At 44.0% G+C, this 22725-nt stretch overlaps 1 protein-coding gene across 1 annotated transcript in view; it reads left to right on the top strand.

Moving 5' to 3' along the window:
- Window positions 1-7664: 7664 nt before the first annotated feature.
- The window catches only part of LOC105474523 (potassium channel tetramerization domain containing 20), a 44595-nt gene continuing 29534 nt past the window's right edge, over window positions 7665-22725 (top strand). The window contains exon 1 of the mRNA XM_011729268.3: window positions 7665-7801. The gene's annotated coding sequence lies outside the window, so the exon portion shown is untranslated. The remainder of the gene's footprint in view (window positions 7802-22725) is intronic.

The following is a 22725-nucleotide window of genomic DNA, read 5'->3' as shown; positions in this document are numbered from 1 at the left end:
ACCTTTCTCTAGCGCGATCTAAATTTCTGGTGCAATCTCAGCTCACTGCAAGCTCCACCTCCAGGGTTCATGCCATTCTCCTGCCTCAGCCTCCCGAGTAGGTGGGACTACAGGTGCCTGCCACCATGCCTGGCTACATGTTTTGTATTTTTAGTAGAGACGGGGTTTCACCATGTTAGCCAGGATGGTCTCAATCTCCTGACCCCGTGATCTGCCCACCTTGGTCTTCCAAAGTGCTAGGATTACAGGCGTGAGCCACCACGCCTGGCCAATGCTTTCTTTTTTCTTTTTTTTTGAGAGTCTTGCTCTGTCATCCAGGCTGGAGTGCAGGGGCGTGATCTCGGCTCATTGCAACCTCTGCCTCCTGGGTTCAAGCGATTCTTCTGCCTCAGCCTCCTGAGTAGCTGGGATTACAGGAACCTGCCACCATGCCCAGCTAATTTTTAGAGGTTATAAAATATTTTTGCATACATTTTGATTTTTTCTTTTTCATAACAACCTCATGGCAAAAGTAGGTCAGTTACCTACAGATTAGGAAACCTAACCTTCTGGGTGACTTGTTTAATCAGTAAGTGTGAAATAGCCTCAAACACAGGTCCTCTGGCTTGTTTTCCAATATTTGTTTTCACTACATCATACTGCCTTATAAAAATGATATAACATTTTTTTTCTTTTTTTGTTTTTGGTTTTTTTTTTTTGAGATGGAGTATCGCTGCAACGCCCAGGCTGGAGTGCAATGGCATGATCTCGGCTCACTGCAACCTCCGCCTCCCAGGTTCAAGCAATTCTCCTGCCTCAGCCTCCCAAGTAGCTGGGACTTAAAGGCATGTGCTACCATGCCTGTTAATTTTTGTATTTTTAGTAGAGACAGGGTTTCACCATATTGGCCAGGCTTGTCTCAAATTCCTGACCTCAAGTGATCCTCCCGCCTCAGCCTCCCAAAGTGCTGGGATTACAGGTGTGAGCCGCTGCTCCTGGCCATCACTTCATGTGTTTAATTCTTCCCTTTTCATGTACTTTATATATATATATTCACAAACACTGACTTGTTTCCAAGTAGGCATCACAACTCTGAATAAGCAAAGAGAAAGCTCTGTTTGGACTCTTAGTTAATAAGCCAAAGAAATCTTTCTGAATTTACCTAGTTCTCATTATTTATCTTATTGTTTATGTGTTTGTTCCTTATGATGAAGTTTCTTACAGTGGACATAGGGGCCAGGAGGACACATGTTTTGATAAACAGATTTTCCATGTTTTCAATTATTCATAGTTTGGGGAAAGGAGGAGGACATGATTTGAGCAAAATAAAAGAATCTCATAGCAAGCTGCCAGCTCTTACTAAACTGTACATAATTTGTCAATATTTTAATAATTTGACAGTACTATAATATAATCAAGGTTTCTAGAATAAATCATTTTCACTTTTCACTACTGAAAGCATAACCTATATCTTTTCACTAATTTCATTCAGCTATAGGAAATGCTGCCCTCAACCACATCCAGAATGTAGTAGAATAACTCTAGAACTAACTCTAGGATAAAGATATGTTATTTATTCTTTTCTAAATAAGTCTTATGGCTGTGTCTGATAATTGTATGTTTGTTTATTTATTCCATCGATAACTGTTTGTCCTGAATTGTATGTTTTCTGAAAAGGAAATTACATCATAGTCCTTAGTCATTTCATGCTGGTCTCAAAATTGTTTATAAACTACTATGTTTCATCTCCTTCCACATTATTTTGAATTCCTAGGGACCAAATGACTGAAGTAAAAGTAGGTTCTGTTTTATTAATGCTTTCTTTTTATTATTATTATTATTTTTTTTTGAGACAGAGACTCACTCTGTCTCCCAGGCTGGAGTGCAGTGGTGTGATCTCGGCTCACTGCAAGCTTAACCTCCTGGGTTCACGCCATTCTCCCGCCTCAGCCTCCTGAGTAGCTGGGACTACAGGCGTCCACCACCACGCCCGGCTAATTTTTTGTATTTTTAGTAGAGATGCGGTTTCACCGTGTTAGTCGGGAAGGTCTGGATCTCCTGACCTCGTGATCCACCCGCCTCGACCTCCAAAAGTGCTGGGATTACAGGCGTGAGCCACTGCGCCCGGCTGGATTAGTGCAACACCATGTTTTAATGCAATAAATTCAGACTTACTTTTCCAAGTATGTTGAGCCCTGCTTATTTTCTGTACTTTCATGCTTGAGTTAATAAACTGCAAAGTTTCCCTCTTTTGTTTGCTTTGTTTTCCTTTATATACCATTTGTTGGAGGTTCTCTATTTTGAAAGAGAGGGGGATGGAAAGTAAATTATCCCCTTGGGCTTGCGAAATAAAGTTTACCTATCTACTAAATAAATATCTCATAGCTTTCTGTGGTGGCTCAGTGGGTTATTGGAATCTTTTTTTTTTTTTTTGAGACAGAGTCTCGCTGTCGCCCAGGTTGGAGCAGTGGTGTGATCCTGGCTCACTGCAACCTCCGCCTCCTGGGTTCAAGCAATTCTCCTGCCTTAGGTTCACTGCAACCTCCGCCTCCTGGGTTGAAGCGATTCTTCTGCCTCAGCCTCTCGAGTAGCTGGGATTACAGGCGCACCACCGCATCCAGCTAATTTTTTGTATTTTCAGTAGAGACAGGGTTTCACCATGTTAGCCAGGCTCGTCTGAAACTCCCGACCTCAGGTGATCCTCCCACCTTGGCCTCCCAAAGTGCTGGGATTACAGGCATGAGTCACCGTGTCCTGCCTATTTTCTTTTTCAAATGCTGTTTATTTAAAACCCATATAAGGTGGCTGGGAGTGGTGGCTCACGCCTGTAATCTCAGCACTTTGGGAGGCAGAGGCCAGTGGATCATCTGAGGTCAGGAATTGGAGAAGAGCCTGACCTAACCTGGTGAAACCCCATTTCTACTAAAAATATAAAAATTGGCCAGGCGCGGTGGCTCACGCCTGTAATCCCAGCACTTTGGGAGGCCGAGGCGGGCGGATCACAAGGTCAGGAGATCGAGACCACGGTGAAACCCCGTCTCTACTAAAAATACAAAAAATTAGCCGGGTGCGGTTGTGGGCGCCTGTAGTCCCAGCTACTCGGGAGGCTGAGGCAGGAGAATGGCGTGAACCCGGGAGGCGGAGCTTGCAGTGAGCCGAGATCGCGCCACTGCACTCCAGCCTGGGCGACAGAGCGAGACTCCGTCTCAAAAAAAAAAAAAAAAAAAAAATTAGCTGGGCACGGTGGCGTGTGCCTGTAATCCCCGTTACTTGGGAGGCTGAGGTAGGAGAATCACTTGAACCCGGGAGGTGGAGGTTGCAGTGAACAGAGATTGCACTCCAGCCTGGGCGACAGAGGAAGACTCCGTCTCAAAACATCATCAACAACAACACTCACATAAAGCTGAAAAAGAAAAGAAAACTTCTAGGCATTCTCAGTATTAGGTTTAAGAATGAGACTTGTATGTTCATAAACAAGAGGTCATGTGAGCTGTCAGAGCCGGTACATGGGATAGGAAGGCCAGAGCCCGTTCGTAAACCAGTAACAGGAATAACAAGAGATAAACATTATCAGTTTACGTCCAGCCTTCGCCGAAACCCAGGGTAACACATTTCCACATTTCCTGACTCCTCTATCCTGACTCCCCACAGGACTTTGAGACCAGCCTGGGCAATATAGTGAGACTTCCTCTCTACAAATTAAAAAATTAGCTTGGCGTGTTGGCCTGCACCTGTAGTCCTAGCTACGCAGGAGGCTGAGGTGGGAGGATCACTTGAGCCCAGGAGGCTGAGGTTGCAGTGAGCCATGATCCCACCACTGTACTCCAGCCTGAGTGACAGGGCAAGACTCTGTCTCAGAAAACAAAACCAACATTTAGCAAATGTAATTACTTTGAGAGAGATAGTTCAAAATCTGGGGATTTTTGGTTAGTTTTTACATTTACTACATAAGATTAGTCAGTAGAAATAAGAATTAGCTTTTTGTACGACAATTTACAATAGCTATTATTTTAAAAATATTTTTATTCTTAAGAGTCAACCTTAAATTAGTTGTTTGGAATTGTCACTATTTAGTGTATGACGAACAAGAACTTTGAAATTAGACGACCTGAGTTCTCAGCCCACAAGCACCTCGTTAGTAGTTTAATGACCTTAAACACTTCATGCTTATGTCTTGATTTCCTCATTTGTAAATAAGAGTAATAAAATCTATCTTCTATGGTTATTAAGAAGCCTAAATGATATAAAATGTTGGGATGAGTGCTTTGTAATTTTACTGGTAGTAGATGCTGTTTAAGGAGACTTAAATAATTCAGCAAATCAGATGAACTATATTGCCATTATGTCAATTGAAAACTCCAAGTCTACCAATTTGACATTAGGGTTTCAGTAGGGGGCCCAGGGGCTCATGCCTGTAACCCCAGCACTTTGGGAGGCCAAACTGGGAGGATTGCTTGAGCCTAGGACTCCCCCTTCCCACCCTATCTCTACAAAAAAATTTTAAAAATTAGGCCGGGCGCGGTGGCTCAAGCCTGTAATCCCAGCACTTTGGGAGGCCGAGACGGGCGGATCACGAGGTCAGGAGATCGAGACCATCCTGGTTAACACGGTGAAACCCCGTCTCTACTAAAAAATACAAAAAACTAGCCGGCCGAGGTGGCGGACGCCTGTAGTCCCAGCTACTCGGGAGGCGGAGGCAGTAGAATGGCGTGAACCCGGGAGGCGGAGCTTGCAGTGAGCTGAGATCCGGCCACTGCACTCCAGCCTGGGTGACAGCGCAAGACTCCGTCTCAAAAAAAAAAAAAAAAAAAAAAAAAATTAGCTGGGTGTGGTGGTTCATGACTGTAGTCCCAGCTGTCTTGGAGCTTGAGATGGGAGGATCACCTGAGTCCAGAAGGTCGAGGCTGCAGTGAGTGGTGATCACGCCACTGCACCCAGTCTGGGCAACAAAGGGAGACCCTGTCTCAAAAAAAAAGGTTTTGATTTCAGATATAAATACATCTCAGAGACTCAGGGTCTTGAGATACCTACATTAAATTAGAAATAAAATGATAAAAATCAGCAAACACCTATGCTTTCTGTGAATATACATTTCTCATATCCTGTCTCCTTGAAGTCTGCCCAAAAAAGGTACCCAGTCTGATATGCTGTTCATTACATGAAATTTTAGCCAAAAGTAGAACCATTAACTATAAATTAAAGGTCATGTTATCACTTATTTATTTTGGATGATGGATAACAAGTGTTTATTATATCTTTCTGTATGCTTTAATTTCCAAAATGCAAGTGTTTAAAAAAAAAAATAAGACCCAGTAGTTAGCCTGATTCTCCAAACTTCAGGCCAGATTTTTGTAAACCACAAATCTGCAGCCAGTGCAGTGGCTCATGCCGGTAATCCCCAAATTTAGGGAGGCAGAATCTGGAGGATAGCTTGAGCCTAGGAGTTCAAGACCTGCGTGGGCAATAGAATAAGAACTCCGTTCTCCACAATAAGAAAAAAAAAGGCCGGGCGCGGTGGCTCAAGCCTGTAATCCCAGCACTTTGGGAGGCCGAGATGGGCGGATCACGAGGTCAGGAGATCAAGACCATGCTGGCTAACACGGTGAAACCCCGTCTCTACTAAAAAAAAAATACAAAAAATTAGCCGGGCGAGGTGGCGGGCGCCTGTAGTCCCAGCTACTTGGGAGGCTGAGGCAGGAGAATGGCGTGAACCCAGGAGGCGGAGCTTGCAGTGAGCCGATATTGCGCCACTGCACTCCAGCCTGGGCGACAGAGCGAGACTCCGTATCAAAAAAAAAAAAAAAAAAAAAAAAAAAAAAAAAAAAAAAAAAAGAAAGACAATATACAAATCTGCAGGAAGGAATCTTTCCAGAAAGGAAGAATTTGTTTCAAGAACTGTTTTGCAGGAATATCAGAAGGGTTTTTTTTCTTTGACTCAAAGGCCGTAACACTGTACTTTATAACAACGGAAATAAAGGCATTAGTTTGAACAATCCTCTATGCTGCTACTATTGTAAAGTTTGGAGACTATAACTCACTCAAATTGGTTTATAGCCATGTATTTACCAAATCTTTTTTCATATTCCTTTTCTCCAGGCATGCAGGAATTTATATCTCACAGCCTTCTTAGAGTCAGTCAGGTTGAGTCGGGTGGCCAGTTCAGGACAGTGAAACACATCAGCAGAAGTGAAAAGGCCACTCACTTCTGGCAGAGGCAAAGGAGAGCCCTTACAGATTCTCCAGTCTAGCTCTTCTGCCAGCCCGGAAGTGCTAGGATGGCAGAGCCAGAGACGCAAGCAGCAGGGAAGCTGAGTCACCATGGGGACGTGAGACTGACTTACAGATGACGAGTGTGCAGCCTCACAGCCTAGCCCATGTTGAGATAAACACAATACAGTCTTGCATACTTTACAGTCATAAACGAGGGAGAACAGAAATGGAAAATGACCCTCTATGCCTCTAAGACCAAATTATAATGAAACAACTTATGTCTTCAGTTTTGAAAATTAAAGTTTTTGACCCTGATAAAACAAGTTTGCTATACAAGTATCCGTTAACCATGTGAAACCCACTGAAATGAGTCAAACTATTTTCTTACATTCTTTCCACTTCAACACCAATTTTAATCCTTAGTTCCAAATTAGTTTTTAGAGACTCTTGTAAGGAAAAGGAAAATCGACCCAGAATTTTAAAAATTGTGCTATTATTAGTTTATATAGCTTTCAACAACAATTTACAATAGCTTGCATAATTAGTATATTTAATTAGTATATAGAGACATATATATATATATTTGAGAGGGAACTTCACTGCAACTTCCCAGTTGCCTCCTGGGTTCAAGTGATTCTCCTGCCTCAGCCTCCCGAGCAGCTAGAATCATACAGGCGCCCGCCACCATGCCTGGCTAATTTTTGTATTTTTAGCAGAGACGGGGTTTCATCATGTTGGCCAGGCTGGTCTGGAAACCCCGACCTCAGGTGATCCGCCCGCCTCGGCCTCCCAAGGGCAGGGATTACAGGCGTGAGCCACCGCACCCGGCCTAGTGTAATTTTTAAAAGTACAAAAGCCACTAGAAACCATGACAATAAGAACTTCCTTTTGGGTTTTCCAGCATTCGGTTTATAGGACATGGACCACACATAGATGTTTTTTGAATGCTGAAATATTTTACTCATGACACAGTTTTCCCAGTAACTTGCTTCCGGTGGATTTAAAATTTGTAATATAACTTCGTCATAGCAGGTACCTTCATGAAACTCAATATTTGAAAAAAACGTGGAGGTTTCCCCCTTTCTTTTGGCCAGAATGTATGTCCAGGGTAGTGACTTTCGAGCAAATGCGTTTAAGCAACTCCAGTATTCTTACTACGCTGCCCCCAATCCCGCTCCAAGCATGGGGAGATCAGGATTCCACATTTTCGGGTAAGTATCAGCCGTCCTGGCGCTGCGCGAGCGCATTCTACAATTCCGAAAACTACTAACTTTTCCGTCTGCAACCTTTAATAATTGAGAGGGTATGCGCAACTCAGAAAAGTGCGCCCGCTGCGGTCGGGTGCAGAGTGGACTGGAGGAAAGACGACTCCCATTTACGGTGCGGCCCCGGGCGGGGTCCCCCGACACGGCCTTCCCGGCGTGCCACGCGCGGAGGGGACTCTTAACGTGAAGCGCTGGGTGACTCAGCCGCGTGGCCGCGCGGGCTGGGGCGGGGGGCGCGCGCCGCTGCGGCACAGCCGATCCCGGCTGCGGCTTCTGGCTGCGCGGTCTGCGCGCGCCTCCCGGGCGGATTCCATCCCCGAGCGCGACAGCGCGGCGGGGAGCGACGAGTAAGTGGCGGCGCGGGACGGTTTCGGGCGCGAAGACCGGGCAGGGCGAGTGTGGTGGCGGGCGTGGCCCGAGTCTCCCCTTTGTGGCCGAGGGGGCTTCTCCTCCGCACGCGGCGGCGGCTCGGACCCCCAAGTCAAAAGGCCGCGGGGCTAAGCTGGGCGCGAGGAACCTGTCGGCACCGGCGTGATGGGGTCCTGTTTCCGCGCGGAGGGCAGAGTCTGGTGATCCTGGGGAGGGAGGCGACGCTGCGCCGAGGTGGTGGGCACAGCTGAAGTATAACTTGACTGCTTTTTGCAGGCCTCGGGTGGTTCATCCCGAGAGGAATGGCGAGAACCTGGAGTGTTGACTGGCAAAACATTTGCAGACGCGGTTCTTCTGGCAATTAATTGGCTCCATTAAAAATTAGGTAGTTGGTGGGACTTCCTCCTGAACTCTGGAGCCGGGTGCATTTTGCCCGGTCTTTTCAGCCCTGTTTCCGCGTCTTCCTTCCCTGCCACCCGCAAATTGCCAGCTTTCATTCGTGGCTCTGAGTGCAAAAGCGCTGGGGAAAGCCTTAACCAGCAATTTTCTTTTAAATAAAACTTTGCTTTTTATAGCAGTGTCTTCAGGTTTACAAGCCCAGTTCTGTACTATGAGAAAACCTCTTCTGTTTTGGAGTTTGTGATTCTTTCTGAAAATTCTTCGGTTGAAGAGATTTATTTTTAAATAAGAATCTAGTGAACAAACTAACGTAATAAACAAGGCTGTAAAGGAACTAGTGTTTAACCAGCTTATGAAAATACATTCCAGAGTCCTTAGTTTTGTTCCTGTTCGCCCTGTGAGAAGTTGAGGTATTTTTTTAGTGGTCTCCAAAACAAAGTGTTGTAGTAATGTCTGTCGGATGTGATGAAGCCAGAGTCAGAGGACTTCCGCTCAAGGCCCCCACCTGAAACCCCAAATCCTAGGCCATAGTTCTGAAACAGAAGATTGTTCCTTAGTAATAAGGTTGCAGTACCGTAGCACCTCTTCCATAAATTTGATTCTAGAGATTTGTGATGAGTCCCTGAGTCTGGGATTTAAGCAGGCACCCCCACTCTTGGTCCAGGGACCACACGCTGAGAAACACCACCTTTAGGCTGGGCTGCCCAACAACCTTAACCCTTTGTCGATGTATTCCTCCCCAAACCTGTCATAAACCAGTCGCCTGCCCCAAACCAGTCCTAGGACAAGAAGCTCTAACTCTCCAGAAGCCAGTATGAGAAAACATAGGGCTTTTTTTTTGACCCTGACACGGGGTAGGAAATGATTTTCATACATATCCCGATATTGCTCTGGTGGTTTAGAGATAGCCCATTTATCTTTTCCTTCTGAGGGCTGCTTCTAGTATCGTCAGAGCTTAATGCCATTAGGCCAAATCTCCTCCGCCCAGTTTACTCAGTCTCCCCATGGAACCAGGGCAGCCAATGCCATATAATTCCCATGGCCTTGACTGTCATATTATCCGGTATGTAGCAGTACTAGTAGCATTATGAGGGCTTCCAGTTCAGCTGGACATTAATTTAGTCATCAAATATCTGCGTAATGCCTATTTTCTTCAAAGCACTGTCATAGGCCGTTTTATCAACAGCATAGCGATATAGACATATATCTTGGCACAGAGTTGCATTGCTTCTCTGAGGCAGAAATGAGGGTTGGATAAACTCCACTGCTGCCAAAAGGTTCTCTTTATTCATCCATAATTCATTCCTTCCTATTATTCCAGAAATACGCGTACTATTCCAATAATCTCGTTTTCCATAAGAAGTTAAGAAATACATTGGATGAGGTTAGTAGTTAGGTCAGTCTTAAATTCTGTAACGGAAGTCGGGCATGGTGGCTCACATCTGTAATCCCAGCACTTTGGGAAGCCGAGGCAGGTGGATCACCTGAGGTCAGGAGTTTCAGACCAACCTGGCCAACCTGGTGAAACCCTGTCTCTACTAAAAATACAAAAATAAACCAGGCATGGTGGTGGGCACCTGTAATCCCAGCTACTCCGAGGCTGAGGCAGGAGAATCACTTGAATCTGGGAGGCAGAGGTTGCAGTGAGCCGAGATCACGCCATTGTACTCAGCCTGGGCAACAGAGCGAGACCCCGTCTCAAAAAAAAAAAAAAAATTCTGTAACAGAGACACCTAATAACTTTAGTAAGGACAATAATATACACATTTTTGTATTTCTTATTCCCCCTTCAAATAGATGTGTAGAGATGAGGTTAGAATTAGGCCATGTGTTTCTCTGACTTTTTTCCTTTTTTTGGTGTCTGATTTCTCTTATTGAATCTTTTTCTGTTGATTCGTAAAATGTCATGTCTTCCTTCTGTAGCCCTGAGCTTCCTGATTGTTGTGTCTTCCTCTACCCTTCAATCTGATCTTCCTGCCCCTCTTTGGCTAAGTGGAGTAAAAAATTGAGGGGAATTGTTAGAATACCAAATGATTTTTAGTTGGAAGATCCAGAGTCTTAGATATATGAGGCTTAGAGATATAAAGGAGCCTATTACAAATTTATCAAGTGCAATCCTCTCAGATAAAGAATCTGAGAGATGAGATTGCAGAGTGAGGACTTCTGGCTCCTAGCCCAGTGTTCTTCCCACCAAATTATCTCAAGAAAAATGCTTCAAAAGTAGAAAAGGTCCAGAGAAATTATAAGTAGATGGAGAAAATGGAGAGACTTTCATGTGACTACAAAAGCAATAGTATCTTATCTGGAAAAATGGAGATTGAAGGAGGATATGATGTAACCATATAAATCATAAAAAGTGGGAGTACTACTGCTAAGGAATTCTTTGAAGCTTGAAATAAGTAGTGAAAGGACAAATAAGAGCAAGAGATAGCTATCTTGTAAAGCCCAAGAAATGTTATGAACTCAGTTTTTTTGTTTTTTGTTTTTTGTTTTTTGAGACAGCATTTCGCTCTTATTGCCCAGGCTGGAGTACAGTGGCGCGATCTCGGCTCACTGCAACCTCCGCCTCCTAGGTTCAAGTGATTCTCCTGCCTCAGCCTCCTGAGTAGCTGGGATTACAGCAGGCACCCACCACCATGCCTGGCTAATTTTTTGTGTTTTTAGTGGGGACGGGGTTTCACCGTGTTGGCCAGGCTGGTCTCAAAACTCCTGACCTCAGGTGATCTGCCTTCCTGGGCCTTCCAAAGTGCTGGGATTACAGGTGTGAGCCACCGCGCCAGGCCTGAACTCAGTATTTTTAAAAAAGATTAAATAAAAGCTTAGATAACTACTTTGGTGATTTTTAAAATATGTTAAATGCTTGAGCAATGCCCAGAATCTTTGGAAGTTGTCATCAAGAGTATAACTATTGTCCTTACCAAACTTACTAGGTACCCCTGTGATAGAATTTAAGACTGATGGCTGGGTGTGGTGGCTTACGCCTGTAATCCCAGCACTTTGGGAGGTCATGGGGGGAGGATTTCTTTAGCCCAGAAGTTCCAGACCATCCTGGGCAACATAGGGAGATCCTGTCTGTGTTATTTTAAAAATTAAAAAGTGAACAAAGAATTAAAGACTCATCTACTAACCTCATCCAATGTGATATTTCTTAACTTATGGAAAATGAGATTATTGGGAATAGTACATATATTTCTGGAAAAATAGGAAGGAGAGAATTACGGATGAAGAAAGAGGGCCTTTTGATGTTTTAGCTTGGAATCCCCAAATTAGACACTGTAGGATTGATTGCTGTTGTATATTCATGAAAGTAGTAAAAATAAAAATAAAAATAGTAAGGGCTTAATAATTAGTATACATTCTATACCAGCCACTTACTAAATGGTTTTACATCACTGTCCCATTTAATTATCTCCTTTCTATAGATAAAGACTCTAAGATATAAGAGATTAAGTTTGCCCCAAATAATGTACCTAATAAGTGGCTGAGTCTGTAGTAAAGTTTAAGTCCACTTGACTTCAAAGCCATTAAAATATACGCTCAAGAGTGTCCTAGTTGTATTTCGTTGCGAAGTGGTTAAGAATGTGGGTTGTGGGCCGGGCGCGGTGGCTCATGCCTGTAATCCCAGCACTTTGGGAGGCCGAGGCAGGCAGATCACGAGGTCAGGAGATCAAGACCATCCTGGCTAACACAGTGAAACCCCGTCTCTACTAAATATACAAACAAATTAGCCAGGCATGGTGGCAGGTGCCTGTAGTCCCAGCTACTCGGGAGGCTGAGGCAGGAGAATGGCGTGAACCTGGGAGTCAGAGCTTGCAGTGAGCCGATATTGCGCCACTGCACTCCAGCCTGGGCGACAGAGTGAGACTCTGTCTCAAAAAAAAAAAAAAAAAGAATGTGGGTTGTGGAGTTAATGTTGCCTGGGTTCAAATCCTGACTCCTCCATTTACTAGCTTGGATAAAGTACTTTATCAGTTTCTGTCTCTGAAATAGACAGTAATAGTACCTACCTATCCCAGGATTTTTAGGATTGAGTTAATTCATGTAAAGTTAATAGAGCTGTGCCTCACAAACTGTAAGTTTTCAGGAAATGCTGGCCATTAATGTTTTAAAAAATATTTTTTAGGCTGGGCAGGGTGGCTCGAGCCTGTAATCCCAGCACTTTGAGAGGCTGAGGTGGGCAGATCATTTGAGGCTAGGAGTTTGAAACCATCCTGGCCAACATGGCAAAACCCCCGTCTCTACTAAAAATACAAAAAATTAGTTGGGCATGGTGGCATGCGCCTGTAATCCCAGTTAGTTACTGGGGAGGCTGGGTCATGAGAATTGCTTGAATCTGGGAGGCAGAGATTTCAGTGAGCCAAGATTGCACCACTGCACTCCAGCCTGGGCGATAGAGCGAGACTCTGTCTCAAAAACAAAAAGGAAAAAATTATAATTTTTGATATACGGTTGTGCTTAGAAAGGAAAACATATCTATTATTTCACGGTGGGTGCTGTAGCTCACACCTATAATCCCAGCACTTTGGGAGGCTGAGGTGGACACATCACTTGAGCCCAGGAGTTTGAGATCAGTCTAAGCAACATGGCACAACTCTGTCTCTACAAAAAATATAAAAACGAGCCAGGTGTGGTGCTGTGCGCCTTTAATCCTAGCTACTCTGGAGGCTGAGGTGGGTGGATCAATTGAACCCGGAAGGTGGAGGTTACAGTGAGCTGAGATGGTGCCACTGCACACCAGCCTGGGCGACAGAGCACCATCCTGTCTCCAAATATATATTTGTATATATATTTGAAATAACTGAGGTTTAATGATAAGTATAGATATAAAGTAAGCTTTATCTCTGCCCTTACTAAAATAGGAACATTACTAAAATTTTGGAAAGCATTGGAATGTAGTGGAAAAATCCATGATCCAGGTCAGATGATTTGCTTCTAGTTGTCGCTGTCACTGCTAGCTCTGTGTTTCTAGGTTCAAAATTTGTTTTATACAGAAAGTTGTGAGGATCAAATAAAGTGACAAATAGGGATGAAATTTGAATTTTATATGCTATACAAATGTAAAATACCATCTTAAAAATTATGGAGGAAAGTTACAATGAATTATTGTTGCATAGATTATTGGAAGTTCAATTTCCTTAGAATAAAACAGGTAGTAACTTACACCTCTATGTGAAGATCACAGTACATATCTTAAAATTATCTAAGACATCCTCCATGTGTTCTCAAGTCTCTTTTTTACAGGGGGAAGGTGAAATTTAATTTTTGCAGTTATATCTGTGTATTGGTTTGCTAAGGCTGCCAAAGCAAAGGACCACTGTCTGGGTGGTCTGAACAACAGAAATTTATTTTCTCACAATTTTGGAAGCTAGAAGGCCAAGATGGTGTCAGGAGGGTTTATTTTCTTCTGAGGCCTCTGTCTTTGACTTGTAGATGACCATTTTCTTTTCCCTGTGTCTTTGTGTCTGGAATTTATTCCTTCCGGTGGGTTCTTGGTCTCACTGACTTCAAGAATGAAGCCAGGGACCCTCGCGATAGTGTTACAGTTCTTAAAGATGGTGTGTCCGGAGTTTTTTCCTTCAGATGTTCAGATGTGTCCGGAGTTTCTTCCTTCCAATGGGTTCGTGGTCTTGCTGACTTCAGGAGTGAAGCCGCAGACCTCTGCAGTGAGTGTCACAGCTCTTAAAGGTGGTGTGTCCGGAGTTGTTTGTTCCTCCCGGTGCGTTCATGGTCTCGCTGGCTTCAGGAGTGAAGCCGCAGACCTTAACAGTCAGTGTTAAAGCTCTTAAAGGTAGTGCACACCTAAAGAGTGAGCAGCAGCAAGATTTATTGTGAGGAGCAAAACAACAAAGCTTCCACAGCGTGGAAGGGGACCTGAGTGGGTTGCTGCTGCTGGCTTGGGTGGCCAGCTTTTAGTCCTTTATTTGGCCCCACCCATGTCCTGCTGATTGGTGCGTTTTTACAGAGTGCTGATTGGTGCATTTAGAATCCTTTAGCTAGACACAGACCACTGATTGGTGGGTTTACAATCCTTTAGCTAGGCAGAAAAGTTCTCCAATTGCGTTTACAATCCTTTAGCTGGGCAGAAAAGTTCTCCAAGTCCCCACTTGACCCAGGAAGTCCAGCTGGCTTCACCTCTCATCTTCACATTGTCATCCCTCTGTTTATGTGTTCTAAGCTCCCCATTTTGAGGACACCAGACGTATTGGATTAGGGCCCACCTTAATGACTTCATTTAACCTTAATTACCTCTTTAAAGGCCCTGTCTCCAAATATAGACACATTCTGAGGACTAGGGGTTAGGGCTTCACATATGAATTTTGAGGGAGACACAGTTCAGCCCTGACAGTCTGTTTAAGAAGTTATGCGTTGGGGCTGGTGCAGTGGCTTATGCCTGTAATCCCAACACTTTGGGAGGTGGAGGCAGGTGGATCACCTGAGGTCGGGAGTTCTAGACCAGCCTGGTCAACATGACGAAACCCTGTCTCTACTAAAAATACAAAAATTAGCTGGGCACGGTGGCACGTGCCTGTAATCCCAACTACTTGGGAGGCTGAGGCAGGACAATCACTTGAACCTGGGAGGCAGAGGTTGCAGTGAGCTAAGATTGTGCCACTGCACTCCAGCCTGGGCGACAGAGCGAGACTCCGTCTCAAAAAAAAAAAAAAAAAAAAAGGTTATGTGTTGGGTACTCTGAATGCTCCCTTGCTGTTATCACTATGTCCTATGCCATGAGGCCCAGGCAGCATTCGTTTTCTTGTGACTGGCTTTACCTGTTCTTCAGAACCATGCTTACTTTTGTATATCCTAAGAAGCATATTATGCCTCTGCATAAATCATTGTGTTATATTTAAGATTATCCTGTTAGCCTACTGAATAATGTGCTTGAAAATCTATTCCATACATTAACCTAAATTCCTAATTCATCTATTAAGCACATTTCTTCTTTAATCTAGATGGAAGAATGTCAGACTATTTTATGTGATAATATATTGTTTTCTGATTAAACTTTAAAAATTTTCTCTTAAACTGCTTCAGGCAGTTTAAAAATTTACTTTATTTTATTTTACTTTTTAAGAGATAGAAGTCTTGCTATGTTGCCCAGTCTGAAGTATAGTAGCTATTCACAGTCTTGATCCCACTACTGATCAGCACAGGAGTTTTGACTTGCTCTGTTTCCAGCCTGGGTCAGTTCTTCCCTCCTTAAGCATCCTGGTGGACCCCTGCTCCTGGGAGGTTACCATTGATGCTACATTTGGTGCAGACACCTGATTGATACAGTACACTACAGCCCAGAACTTCTGGGCTCAAGTGATCCTCCCACCTCAGCCTGCTAAGTGGCTGGGACTACAAGTGTGCCACTGAACCTAGCTACAAGCAGTTTTTAAGAAACTGTTCCAATGATTCCAACATTTTCTTGAGGAGGTATCTGTTTTTTGAGATACTTTTCATTTTTCCTTATTTTAAAGATAATAACACATTCATTTTAGAGATTTTAGAATATTCAGTAAGACAATAACTTTTTAAAAGAAAAGTCACGTGATTCTACAGTTAAGGGAGAATAATCTTTTCCATCTTTTTTTCTGTGGATACATTTATTGTTTCAATCTGCCTTTTAAAAATCTAATACATCCATACTATTTCATGCTATTTCAGTTATTTTCTCTTTTTGAAATAAGGTCTTGCTCTGTCACTTAGGCTGAAGTGTAGTGGCAAGATTTCAGCTCACTGCAACTTTGACCTCTGGGCTTAAGCAGCCCTCCCACCTCAGCCTTGCACAAGTAGTTGGGACTACAGGTATGTGCCACCACACCTAGCTAATTTTTTTATTTTTTGTAGAAACGAAGTCTCACTGTGTTGTCCAGGCTTGTCTTGAATTCCTGGGCTCAAGCGATCCTCCTGCCTTGGCCTCCTAGAATGTTAGGATTACAGGCATAAGCTGCTGCGCCTGGCCCTATTTTAGTTATTTTCAAACAGATTTCTATTTATTTATTTAGAGACAGAGTCTCACTCTGTCACCCAGGCAGTGCAGTAGCGCAATCTCAGCTCACTGCGACCTCCTCCTCCTGGGTTGAAGTGCTTTTCATGCCTCAGCCTCCTGAATAGCTGGAATTACAGGTACATGCCACCATGCCCAGCTAATTTTTGTATTTTTAGTAGAGACGGGGTTTTGCCATGTTGGCCAGGCTGGTCTCAAACTCCTGACCTCAAGTCATCTGCTCACCTTGGCCTCCCAAAGTGCTGAGATTACAGGTGTGAGTCAACGTGCCTGGCCTATTTTTTTCATTGGTGAATCATATGAATTGAATTTTGAATGTTAAGCCAATCTTTGCCATAATGTATAACCCTTTTTTATGTGGCTGGATTTGATTTTCTCATAATTTGTTTAGGATTTTTGTGATTACGTTCATGAGAAAGTTTGATATAATTTCTTCCTTAAAAGTGTGGGAAAATTTGCTAGTCAAGCCATTTGATTCTGGAAAAGTTTTAATTATCAATTAAATTTCTTTACTAGATATAGGACTTCGCAGATTTTCTAATTTTTCTAAGTCAGTTTCAATAAATTATGGAATATTCATTTCATCTGCAAATTCTAATTTACTGGCACAAGTTGTACAGAATAACTGCTCATCCTTTTAATCTCATGGGATCTGTAATGATAGTCTTTTTTCATCTGTGATCCTTGTAATGTGCATCTTTATTTTCTTTCTTCTTTTTTTTGAGATGGAGTCTCGCTCTGTTGCCCAGGCTGGAGTGCAGTGGCGTAATCTCGACTCACTGCAACCTCTACCTCCCGGGTTCAAGCAATTCTCCTGCCTCAGTCTCCTGAGTAGCTGGGACTACGGGCACACGCCATCACACCCGGCTAATTTTTGTGATTTTAGTAGATATGGGGTTTCACCATATTGGTCAGGCTGGTCTTGAACTCCTGATTTCAGGTGATACACCCAGCTGGGCCTCCCAAAGTGCTAGGATTACAGGCGTGAGCCACTGTGCCCAGCTTTTTTTTTTTTTTTTTTTTTCTTATTTGAGTCGGAGTCTTGCTTTGTCCCCGAGGCTGGAGTGCAGTGACACGATCTCGGCTCACTGCAACCTCCATCTCTGGGTTCAAGCAATTCTCCCGCCTCAATCTCCCAAGTACCTGGGACTACAGGCACCCACCTGCCTGTAGTCATGCCAGGCTAATTTTTGTATTTCTGTAGAGACAGGGTTTCACCATGTTGTTGGCCAGGCTGGTCTTGAACTCATGACCTCAGGTGATCCGCCCGCCTTGGTGTCCCAAAGTGCTAGGATTATAGGCATGAGCCACCTCGTCCAGGCTACTTTATGGTGTTTTGTTTTTTTTTTAGATAGAGTTTCACTCCTGTTGCCCAGGCTGGAGTGCAGTGGTGCCATCTTGGCTCACTGCAGCCTCTGCCTCCCAGGTTCAAGTGATTCTCCTGCCTCAGCCTCCCGAGTAGCTGGGATTGCAGGCATGTACCACCACGCCTGGCTAATTTTGTATTTTTAGTAGAGACGGAGTTTCTCCACGTTGGTCAGGCTGGTCTCCAACTCCCGACCTTGGGTGATCCGTCCGCCTTGGCCTCCCAAAGTGCTGGGATTACTGGCGTGAGCCCCTGTGCCCGGCCTACTTTATGGCTTTTTACCAGAAAAGTTTGCCACCCCATTCTACAGTGTTACTTTTAGGCTCCCAGTGGAAAACTTGGGGTATTTCACAGGATCCTTCCTCCTCTGCAGACCCATTCCAGTTTTTGTCTCTCCAGCACCTTGATGCTGACAAAAGCTCTGTTTAACTTCTCAACTTTTGGGCCAGGCATGGTTGAGTGAGCCAAGATCATGCACTCCAGCCTGGGTGACAGAGCAAGACTCCATCTAAAAAAACAAACAAACAAAACAAACAAAAAACTTCTCAACTTTTTAGCAGCTTTCTACTTAGCTTTACAGCCTTTTGGCAGCTGCTTCCAAATTGGCAAATATCTGGAGGAGAAAAGTGGTACAGAGTGTTGGGCTTACCTTAATTTATTTGCTTTCTCTATTAGCGTTCCACCAAATCAATAGAACCAGTAGTGTGTGTGTATGTGTGTGTTCACAACATACATATGTATTAGGATATTTATTGCAAGGAATTGCTTCATACAGTGTTGGGGACTAGCTAGGCAAGTCTGAAACCTGTAAGGCAGGTTGCAGCCAGGAGGGGCAGGCTGGAACTCTCGGATAGGAGCAGAAGCTACAGTCTGCAGGCAGAATTTCTTTTTCATCAGAGAAGTTTCTGTTCTGCCCTTAAAGCAACTGATTGGATCAGGCCCACCCAGATTATCTAGGATAATCTTCCTTACTTAAAGTAAGTAACTATAGACTTTAATTGTATCTACCAAATACCTTGACAGCAACACTTGTATGAATAACACTTGTTTGAATAAAGGGACTGTAGCCTAGCCAAGTTGATACATAAAATTGACCATCACATCCTCTCTGTAGGAATTGACTTCTTGAGTCTGGGCCACTTCACTAGTTGTCTGATGCCTTCAGACAGATTTTTTTTTTCTGTTTCACTCAGCTTTTCTGAGCACTCTCCAGTAGGAGGTTTATTCTGATAGAAACTTGCCCATTGGTAGCAGCAGAAATCCCGGTGTTCTAGAAAATATTCTGAGGCCAGATGCAGTAGCTCATGCCTATAATCCCAGCACTTTGGGAGGCCAAGGCAGGAGGATTGCTTGAGACCAGCCTGGGCAACAAAGCAAGAACCCATCGCTAAAAAATTAACTTTTTTTTTTGAGACGGAGTCTCGCTCTATCCCTCAGGCTGGAGTGCAGTGGCATAATCTTGGCTCACTGCAACCTCTGCCGCCTGGGTTCAAGCGATTCTCCTGCCTCGGACTCCCAAGTAGCTGGGATTACAGGCATGTGCCACCACACCCAGCTAATTTTTGTATTTTTAGTAGAGACAGGGTTTCACCATGTTGGCCAGGCTGGTCTCGAACTCCTGACCTTAGGTGATCCACCCACCTTGGCCTCCCAGAGTGTTGGGATTACAGGCTTGAGCCACCACACCCAGCCATTTTTTTTTTTTTTTTTTAAGAGACGGGGTCTTGCTCTGTCACCCACAGTGGCATATAGTGGTGCTATCACAGCTCACTGCAGTTTTGACCTCCTAAGCTCAAATAACCTTCCTGCCTCAGCCTCCTGAGTAGCTGGGACTATAAGTGTGCATAACCGTGCCTGGAAAAAAGATGGTAAAGAGCCTGTGGAGCCTGTAGCCCACTCCTGAGTAGCTGGGACTACAGGTGTGCACAACCATATCTGGAAAAAAGAGATGGTAAAGAGATGGGAATCTTGGTGTGTTGTCCAGGCTAGTCTCATGTAATCCTCCCATGTTGGTGTCATGAGTAGCTGGGACTGCAGTCATATGCCACTGTGCCTGGCTAATTTTTTTTCTTTCTTTTTGTTGAGACGGGGTTTTGCCATGTGGCCCAGCCTGGTCTGGAACTCCTGGTCTCAAGCGATCCACCTGCCCAAAGTTCTCGGATTACAGGTGTGAGCCTCCATGCCCGGCCTAATTTTTTATGTTTTGGAGAGATGGGGGTCTCACTGTGTTGCCAAGGCTGGTCTCAAATTCCTGGGCTCAGGCAGTCCTCCCACCTTGGCCTCCTAGAGTACAGGGATTGCATGTGTGAGCCATTGGGGGCTGTATTCTTGAATTAATGAAGATACTATGTAGTCCTTTAAATCACTCATCTGATGCTTTTCAGAGATTCCCACATTACCTTCCTCAGTCATATTGTGGAATTGAGAATTGGGATGGTTTCTTGTAATTTTACTAATGCTGAGCATTAAAGAAGGCCTTGCTATTTTTAAATCTGTATCCTAATCAAATATTGAGGCTGGGTAAGGGGCCTCGCGCCTATAATTCCAATGCTTTGGGAGGCCCAGGTGGGATGATTGCTTGAGCCCACAAGTTAGAGACCAGTTTAGGCAACATAGTGAGACTCCCATCTCTACTTAAAATAGAATTTAAAAAATTAGCTGGGCGTGGTTGTGCATACCTGTAATCCCAGCTACTTGGGAGGCTGAGGCAGGAAGATTGCTTGAGCCCAGGAGTTGGAGGCTACAGTGAGCCATGATCTGCCACTGCAAAAATGTCAAGAAGTCTGGAAATAGTGTTAAATGCAAAACCGTGGCAAGAATTGTAGATTTAATATGCTGATCAAAGAAGGGAATTTATGGTACTTGTCTTTAATATTTAAAGGGTTGGAAGTGATGGAAGGATATGTTTTTCCAGGGGATGGGATTAAACTAGTGCATAGAAGTCACGGTGGGTGTAATAGACTATTTTTGGATATTTTTAGGTAGACTGGGATGAACTAGTAGAGGTGTTTTGTAGTCTTGGGTGGAAGGTTTGGGATCCCAGATTTTGAGGTTCATGATTGGTAAAATTGTGGCGGGTGGGTGATTGGGAGACTATCATAAGGTTGCTGGCATTTTATTTTGTCATGTAAGGGCATTAAAAAATCTAGCCTTGTATTTCGAGACAGGGTCTTGCTCTGTTGCCCAGGCTGGAATGCAGTGTGGCATGATCATGACTGACTACAGTCTCAGCCTTCTAGGCTCAAGCCGTCCTCCCATCTCAACCTCCCGAGTAGCTGGGACCACAGGCATGAGCCACCATGCCCAGCTAATTTTTTTAATTTTTATTTTTGTAGAGAAAGGTCTAGGCTGGGTGCGGTGGCTCATGCCTATAATCCCAGCACTTTGGGAGGCTGAGGTGGGCGGATCACCTGAGGTCGAGAGTTCGAGACCAGCCTGACTAACATGGAGAAACCCTGTCTCTACTAAAAATAAAAAAAAAATTAGCTGGGCGTGGTGGTGCATGTCTGTAATCCTAGCTATTCAGGAGGCTAAGGCAGGAAAATTGCTTGAACCTGGGAGGCAGAGGTTGCAGTGAGCCGAGATGGTGCCACTGCACCCCAGCCTGGGCAACAAGAGCAAAACTCCATCTCAAAAACAAAAAGAAAGAAAGGTCTTGCTATGTTGCCCAGGCTGATCTCGAACTCCTGGGCTCAAGCGATCCTCCTGCCTTGGCCTCCCAAAGACCTGGGATTACAGGCGTGAGCCACGGTATCTGGACTATTACATTTTTAAAGAAGGCATTTTTGGCCAAGTGAGGTGGTCATGCCTGTAATCCCAACACTTGGGGAGACCAAGGTGGCAGGATGGCTTGATCCCAGGAGCTTGAGACTGGCCTGGGCAACATAGTGACACCCTGCCTCTACAGAATTTAAAAAGGGGGGAAAAAATCAGCCAGGCGTGGTGGCACGTACCTGTGGTTCCAGCTACTTGGGAGGCTGAAGTGGGAGGACTGCTTGAGCCTGGGAGTCCAAGTCTGTTTTTTCTTTTTTTATACTGACCACTATACTAATGAAGGAAAAAAATACATTTTTAATATTAAAAAAGAAGTGAAGATGGCTGGGCACCATGGCCCACACCTGTAATCCCAGCACTTTGGGAGGCCGAGGTGGGTAGATCACTTGATCAAGGTCAGGAGTTCAAGACCTGCCTGGCCAATGTAGTGAAACCCCATCTCTACTAAAAATATAATAGTGCTTCTTTTTCCTAAAAAGTTATTAGATTGATGATGTCTTAGTGTCAAGTGTCTTAGGACTCAGAAAATGGTGTGTGGGTTACATTATCTCCATTGGACTAATTTTTGACAAGACTGCATGAAAGCTTTTGACAGCAATTGGTGCTGGTCCTTTAACTAGATGACCTTTACACTGTCTTCTGACAGTGATTTGTGGATTGTCTATAAACATGAATTTTCTACATGTTAGCTCTGTTACTACAGTACTGATTTATGGATCTGTCCTCTAAAGCCTTCAGCTCTTTTCTTGCCATATAAATGCTTAGCTCTTTTCTATAAAATAATCTACTGTATTGGCTAATATACTTTCAATTTTTTAATTGCACTGCTTTAAAAAATGTTATTACTAATAGTATATCCCTTGGATTTCCTAGAAGTTTGTCTTTGAATTATTCTTTACAGCCTATGTAGTTGTTCCGTTAGAGAGTTTTAGGTAATAGCCAAGTAGAGGAGTATCCTGGACATTGAAGACGTTACCCTGGAAATTCTATTGTATGTTGACCAGCTTTTTCGTAGGAGTTGTGAGCTTTCTTTGACCTATTATGTGCCTCGGATTGTTCTCCTTAAGGTTTCATTAGAATGACCTTAACTAGTTAAGTTCAATCAAAAGAGGAAGCACCCCACATGGAAATTGTAGAATTCCATCTAACCAGTATTTAGGTAATAAAGTTGAAAGAAGTTACAGCAGAATTAGATATCTTTTTTTTTCTTTTTCCTGAGACGGAGCCTGTAGCCCAGGCTGGAGTACAGTGGCGTGATCTCAGCTCAGTGCAACCTCCACCTCACAGGTTCCAGCAATTCTCCTGCCTCGGCCTCCTGCGTAGCTAGAACTACAGGTCCCACCACCACACCCAGCTAATTTTTTTGT

This window comes from Macaca nemestrina, chromosome 5, assembly GCF_043159975.1.
Source record: "Macaca nemestrina isolate mMacNem1 chromosome 5, mMacNem.hap1, whole genome shotgun sequence".
NCBI lineage: Eukaryota > Metazoa > Chordata > Mammalia > Primates > Cercopithecidae > Macaca > Macaca nemestrina.
This window is presented reverse-complemented; position numbering and strand designations above follow the sequence as displayed.